The 7015-nt window shown below is 36.7% G+C and overlaps 1 long non-coding RNA gene across 1 annotated transcript; it reads right to left on the reverse strand.

Annotated features, from left to right (window-relative positions):
* Positions 1-2598: 2598 nt before the first annotated feature.
* On the reverse strand, positions 2599-6708 carry LOC140539806 (uncharacterized). Its single transcript, XR_011977844.1, has 3 exons — positions 6578-6708; positions 3575-3835; positions 2599-2810 (listed from the first exon to the last, which is right to left on the reverse strand). It is a non-coding gene; the product is annotated as an uncharacterized lncRNA (long non-coding RNA).
* Between the last annotated feature and the right edge of the window lie 307 nt (positions 6709-7015).

A 7015-nucleotide genomic window follows, 5' to 3' on the forward strand; every position in this document is an offset into this window, starting at 1 on the left:
GTTGGCATTTGAAGACAGTAAGCGACTCAGACACCCAGGGGAAGTATTTCCACCACTTCGGTTCCAGAACAGAAAAAAGTCTGGATTGAGTCAAGAATGGAGGCTTTGTAGGCAGAGGAGTAACATGGCTGAACTTAGAAACACAGAAGACAAGTCATGCCACTACATTCTGGCTCAATTGCAGGGGCCTGATGGTACTAAAAGGAAGAGTAGCCAAATCTTGAAATGACGAGAGACTGATCAAGCACCTGGGCGGCCTCTCTGGATGTTATAAAGGAAAATCTGCATGACCAAAGTTTGCAGCATGAGTCGAGAACAATAACTGGTCATCCATGACTACACCAAGGCTCTGTGTTTCTGCATGAAGAGAGACCAGTGAGAGACCAGTGAGGTCTTGAAGGAGGTTACAAGATCATGGTGAAGTCTAGTAGTTTCAGGGATGCACAGCAGCACAGTCTTGCTGGGGTTGAGTTTAAGGTGATGAGCTGAAGGTGAAGAAGACATGCTGGGATGCAAGCTGAAACATAAGTGTCAGAAAGTGGGAAATAAAGGATGAGTTGAGGTATATATATTAATATAAGTGTGTTTTAGTTCTCAGAAATGAGTTGATCTATAAAGCCTTGAGGACCCAGAGGGTCCAACTGCACAGTGTAATGTCTTAAAAAATGGTATGGCCCAGCATGACTTATGCCAACTGCCATGTCAGCTTAAAAGTCACAAAGGCCACTTGTTTTATTCAATTTTAAGAAAAAACTTTGGCATGTCTAATTTGTACCACATACCACAGTCAGGTGACATATTATTTGGGATGTATCATAGTCAACAATCTAGTCAACAGTGCTGGGACAGAGAGTGCAGAGTGGAGGAGACTGATGTCTGAAACATCTTCATGAGGTTCATTTGCATCTCTGGTCACCTGGGTGTGCTGTTGCATTAGGTATGTCATATTGGTAGAACGGGACATACTTTTCTTGGCTTCTGTTTAGTTGGTTTCTTTATTAACTGACAGATGTTGAAAAGAAATTAATCATTGGCATTAAAAAGCAGTAGTGATTTCTCACTTGTAGCTCAATAAAACATCCGTTCAGTATACACACACATACACACCAGTGAAACACACACAGTGGACAGTAGGCAGTAGGCCTGGGGAACAGAGAGGGTAAAGGGCCTTGCTCAAGAGCCCAACAGTGATGGCTTGCTGAGCCCAAATTAGTATGTATATATATATATATATATATATATATATATATATATATATATATATATATATATGAAAGCTCCTAGCTCACTACATCAGAAGCTACTTTTTTTTCACCTACTTTTTTTAATTGAACCAACTTCATGCTAAGTAACTGCTGTCTCAGTGATCAGTCTCCTTAACACACACACACACCACTGCTCATCAAAGTTTCCTCCTCAACATTAGCATCGGACTGATGGTTTCTCTTCTATATGCCCCCCCCCCCCCCCCCAAGAGTCGTCATATTAGTGGTGTCAATCGATTAAAAATGATAATATTAAACATTATTCTGTGATTAATTATGATTAATTACAACTTAAAATGCTCCTTGAATTTTTGGTCGGGAGAACAAAGAAATGTGTGGCATGTGTAACAATGTAATATAACAGTATATTGTAATTATATGTAGTTTATAAGTATTACAATAACAAACTATTATACTTTAAGAATTTATATATAATTATTAATTATAATCTTTTATTTTTCTTGTTTGGCGAAAGTACACATTCACAGCCTGTGTGTTCCCTCATTTGCCTCCCCCTTCTACTAACATGAGAGGGTTCAGTCCGCCCAGGTGCGAGCAGTGCACTGCGAGGTGGGAGTACAGTATCATGTTGTACCAAAAAGTGAAAAAAATGGTTCCCAGAAACTCAAAGAAAGAAAACAAAGAGAGAGAGAGAGAGAGAGAGAGAGAGAGAGAGAAAGAGAGAGAGGGCGACAGTATTTCATAGCTGCTACATTTTTCCAGGAAGACAGGCGGGGGTGGTCTGTGAGTGGAGGAAATGACCTGTTAGCTTAGGCTATAGTGGAAAAGGCTACCGTTACTTATTTAATATCTGACAGAAATTCGTGTTTACGTTTTCACTTCTCCGAAATGTCTTTTAACCAACTTAACAAGTTAACCCTGTCTTTGCCCTGTACCAAAAGCAGCTTCAGGCTCTGCGGCTCTGGCTATACCCATCCCCACATTACAGCCCTACTCCCAGCTGAAGAAAGGAGGCGAGCAGCTCTGTGTTGAACGACTTGTGAGTTGGCTTACTATCAGGGGCTCAGTGGGATGTTTTATTATTATTATTATTATTATTATTATTATTATTACTTTACAAGAAAACGACTTAAACAGTTACTTTAAATCCAAAACCATGCTTCAAATCTGAAGCATTTCATGCTGGTCTGTGCTGGTTTTTGCCAGTTCATAAAGTTTAGATGATTATATTTTAGATTAGTGAGTGTCATCCAACATCCTGACCTCATTAACACTATCAGATCCTCCCAGCAATGCTTCAAAATCAGGTACAAAAGTCCTGGACAGTAGAGACAATAACTCCAACATAAGCAAGATCAATTCTTAATGCCCTTTATTAAAACAGGGATTTTAATGCTGTACGAATAGTGTGTTTTAACAGCGACTTCACAGCTCATCATCCTCATCCTCGGAAGTGAGGACACTGACACCTTCATCATTACTTGCTACGTCCAAAAGGAGTAGGAAGTTGATGTTATATGAAAGATTTTCATACACCATTTGTCCATGTAGTCCCCCTTGATTTTCCTGACACTGGGTTGGCATCTGAAATGCAGAATAAAATATTCTCTCAAGTGATACTGTACTTCACTTAGCATCTGAAAAACAAGGAGCCTATTTGCTCACTAACATTTTATTTCTTAGGAATACAAATGCCTTCAATCACAGCATTTAACTCAGATATGATTCCATTTTAGTTCACGAAGAACAACAGTTTCCAGACATTTCATCATGGTCTTTATTTCAGAAGGTTTACTACAGTAATTCCCCTCTTTTCTGGTTGGTTTTATGCGCAGGAGAAATAAAATATTCTGCAAATTAGTGCATTAGGAGGTGCATCACTTTGTTACTTTTAAAATTATGGGTCAAATGCCCTTTTACTCCTGTGTTTCAGGGAGACAAACTCTAAAATATATATATATGAGTTAAGTTATGTCCGGTGAAAAACGTGTATCTCCAAAATGGTAACTTTACCGGAGAAGATAAAAATGCTTTTGTGAATGGAAGTTAATGTAAAATGAGAGTTTATTCCAAGTAATTTAAAGCATTTCTATTGGTCTATTCATCCAGAATTATTTACACAGTGAACAGAGCAGATGCAGGAAAAAATGGAGATACATGTTTTTGCATTGGACAGCAGCGATATGAAATATCTTGTAACATTAGTTAAATTGACCAAAAGTGTTCAAGTGCACCAGCACTCTGTTGGCTGTGTTTTGATAACTATGCTTCGAAGTATGTACTCGTTACTTTTCACACCTTGATACTGAATTTTATGATATTATTAATAAATCACTTGCAATACCAACCCTAATAATGTGTTCATGTCCTTTGTCCTCCTTGACAGGTAAGTTCAGTCCGCCATCCTGATGACTTGATGCTGGCTGTCCCACTGAATTCTGATGATTAGGCTCTACCATAAGGTCTTCAGCTTCAGTCATGTTGAGTGAAATGCCTTCATCATTAAAGGAAAAAGGATTTCTATTCCCATTATTAAGTGGGAAGGACATGTTCTCGAACATGACTTCTGCATCGTGGCCCTCAGGATTTTCCTGACATTGGACAGAAACCTGAAAGGTAAGACAAAATGATGGAAATTTCAGCATTTTCATGATCACAGTTTATATAATATAACTTTCTGGGTCATGCTATGCATCTTTTTATGCCCTAACACACTCCATTCAGCTGGACAGGCTAGCTACCTCATGAGCCTGATTTGTATAAAGTTTGTGAGGATATTGCTATTTAAACACATGAATTAATTTGACCATTCAATTCTGAACATTATTTAGTGTACAGCACTGTGGGTGATCAAGCGGGGAAAGCAGTGGAAACCAATCTGGACTAGCACTGGGAGAAACTGGGAGAACTGATTGTGAAATGTACCATATTCAAACTAGACTGAGCTGTGTCATGGTCTACTCTCTTTAAAAAGGGTTCTTTAGTAAATGCATTGGCATGCTTAACTTTTCTTTTCCTGATTAAACAACTTTTTTGAAGGTAATTTTAAATGTATACACTTTTAATATAAGAACAAATGTAATGGGACAAGTAATGGGTAAAGTAATGCGTCTTTCATTGTTTCTTTTAACAGTATTAAAAAAGGTTATCCTTCTTTTGGAGTAACTGTCTCTACTGTCCAAATAAGACTTTCTACTAGATTTTGGAGCATTGCTGTAGGGCATTAGTGAGGTCAGGATGTTGGATGACCCCACCTCATCCCCAACTCCCCAACTCATCCCAAAAGTATTGAATAGAGCTCCATCATTACAGCGAACACAGTTCCACTGCTCCACAGCTCAATGTGGGCACAGTGCCACTAGGTTCATGTTTATCTGCTCCAGAGAGTGCTATTCTTTTGGCAATAAATCTTTACAGGGACTAGACAAGCTCTGTGTGTACATTTGCACATCTGTGTCAGCAATGGGTGCACCTTAAAATAACTGAATGCTTTCATTAGATGGGGTGTCCACAAACATTTGGACATATAGTGTAGCACCACAGTTTTTAGTACTATACTCTTTTTTGTTACAAATGCAGTTATTTGAAGTCTTTGATGTGGCAGAGGAGTGCACATGATCATTATGCTCACCCACAGTCCTTAAAAACACAAATACTGTTGTTAAATGTTCTGTGAGCCTCACGTTCCTTTTCACTCCGGTGTGTTTGCCTGATTTTCTGTGTTTCTGTGTTTGCCTGACATCCATAAAAGCCATAACAATTTGCTTAAAATTGCATTCTTAAAGCTAAGCTAAAGCTACGCTGAAGCTATGCTACAGCTATGCTAAAGCTAATCTAAAGTTATGCTAGCTAACATACCAAGTCCACTACGTCCATGATTAAATATGTGAAGCTACATGAATCCAAAACATCATCTTTAGACTCATATAATATCAAAAGTCTTTCAAACAGCTGACACTAATACATTAAATATATACATTGTTGCAAAAATGCATACATGTAGCCAAGGAACACGGAAGGAACGGCACATACGTAATGTCGCAGTCTCACTTAATCTTTTTAAGATGTATGTTACCAAGAATTGATTTGGTAAAAGTTTTACCATAACTGCTGTCAATTCGGTTGAAATCGGTGGAGAAATGGAGCGAGAGAAATACCAACACGTCACGAAAAAAGCAAGACCCCGCCTGAATTTCTTTGTAATGTTGCCTACTATAAATATCAAAAATCAAACTTGCACATTTTTTACTAAACAGGCTAAAAAATAACTTTTCCGACATCTGTGAAAAATTACAATACATTTTTTGGCATACAAGCATATTCCCTAACAACGGTGTAACTAAGCCTTCACATGTTGCCCATGTGGAAAAACATTTCTACATTTTCCAACATACTTTTTTTACCAAGACATTTACATGCTGACATTAAAATAAAACCAATAAACCAGTCTGTATTTAAATGAAGAATTTATGTTTAATGGAATTTTGTAACTGAACTACCCTCCTTTGCGCATGTTTCGGCAGCTGCTGACTTGGAAATTACTGATCCAGCTTAAAAAACCTTTCCAAAAATACAATACAGCCCACATGCATATTGTCTTAGAGTGGTGTAACTAAGTTAATCTAAACCTTTATTTTAAAACATTTTAAAACTTAATTAAAATGATTTAAAAGTGAATATTGCCTTTTTAAATGTTTTAAAACATTGGGTGCTCTAATGTAAGTAAATAGTTAAATTGTTATTATAACAGTTTTGCCAGCCAGTTCTAATGTTTTGAAATTGTGTAAGAAGTGATATATAATGTGTGCGTGTGAGTGTGTATATGTCCTCTCTGTCTCTATACAGGAAAAGGAGAAAATGCCGCCTTAACTTCGCCTAAACTGAGTGAAAATCAGTGTAAAAAGAATATATTCAAATGTATTTTTATTAGTCCATTTATCACAGTATTTTGACTAAATATATCTAACAACTGTCAGATTTTAATTGTGTCAAATGTTAAATTAAGTAAATAAGCACAACTAACACTTTAGAATGTGAAAAACTGATTGTTTCTCTGGAAGAGGCACCTATTGTACCTATTTACGCTTTAAATAAATTTCCAAATACAAAAAAAAAATGCCAGGGGTATCCAAACTTTTGCATAAAACGTGCATATATATACCTGCCCTATATATATATATATATATATATATATATATATATATATATATGTATGTATATATGTGTACATGTATACATGTATTTACATATATTTACATAAATAACCCAACATATATGTCTTACACTAAAAAGACAGTTGCTCTCACACTAGAAAATGACAAAATTAAAATAAATAAAGAATAAATATTTACCTCAACGAGTATCCTTTGGGTTTGGCAGTGTGGAATTTTGAAGCTTATTAACCACTCTTTGGATCACATTTTTGTTAAGTTTTAAGGTCTTAGATTCTGTGACTACGATGTAATACCTTAGAAGTGGTATGTGATCCCTCAGGCACACCTTCAAGTGATGTTTGTGAGTTTGAGATAAATGAAACGTGCAGTGCACTAACACCCACATCCTTTAACACAGTTTCTTGCAAGCATTGAGGTTTCAGAACTGCATCACGGCCTGACAACCGCTTAACAAACATATTCTACCAGATTTATTAGTCATGTATTCTTAATGAATTACCAGCAGTTGTCATTATTTCAAGCAATAAAAAGTAGTTGCTTAGTGTAATAACTATTCGATCACACATGCAATGAACATTTTTCTGGCTGATAACCGACAGTATTAATTTACCTATT

The sequence above is a fragment of the Salminus brasiliensis genome, chromosome 18 (genome assembly GCF_030463535.1).
Source record: "Salminus brasiliensis chromosome 18, fSalBra1.hap2, whole genome shotgun sequence".
Lineage (NCBI taxonomy): Eukaryota > Metazoa > Chordata > Actinopteri > Characiformes > Bryconidae > Salminus > Salminus brasiliensis.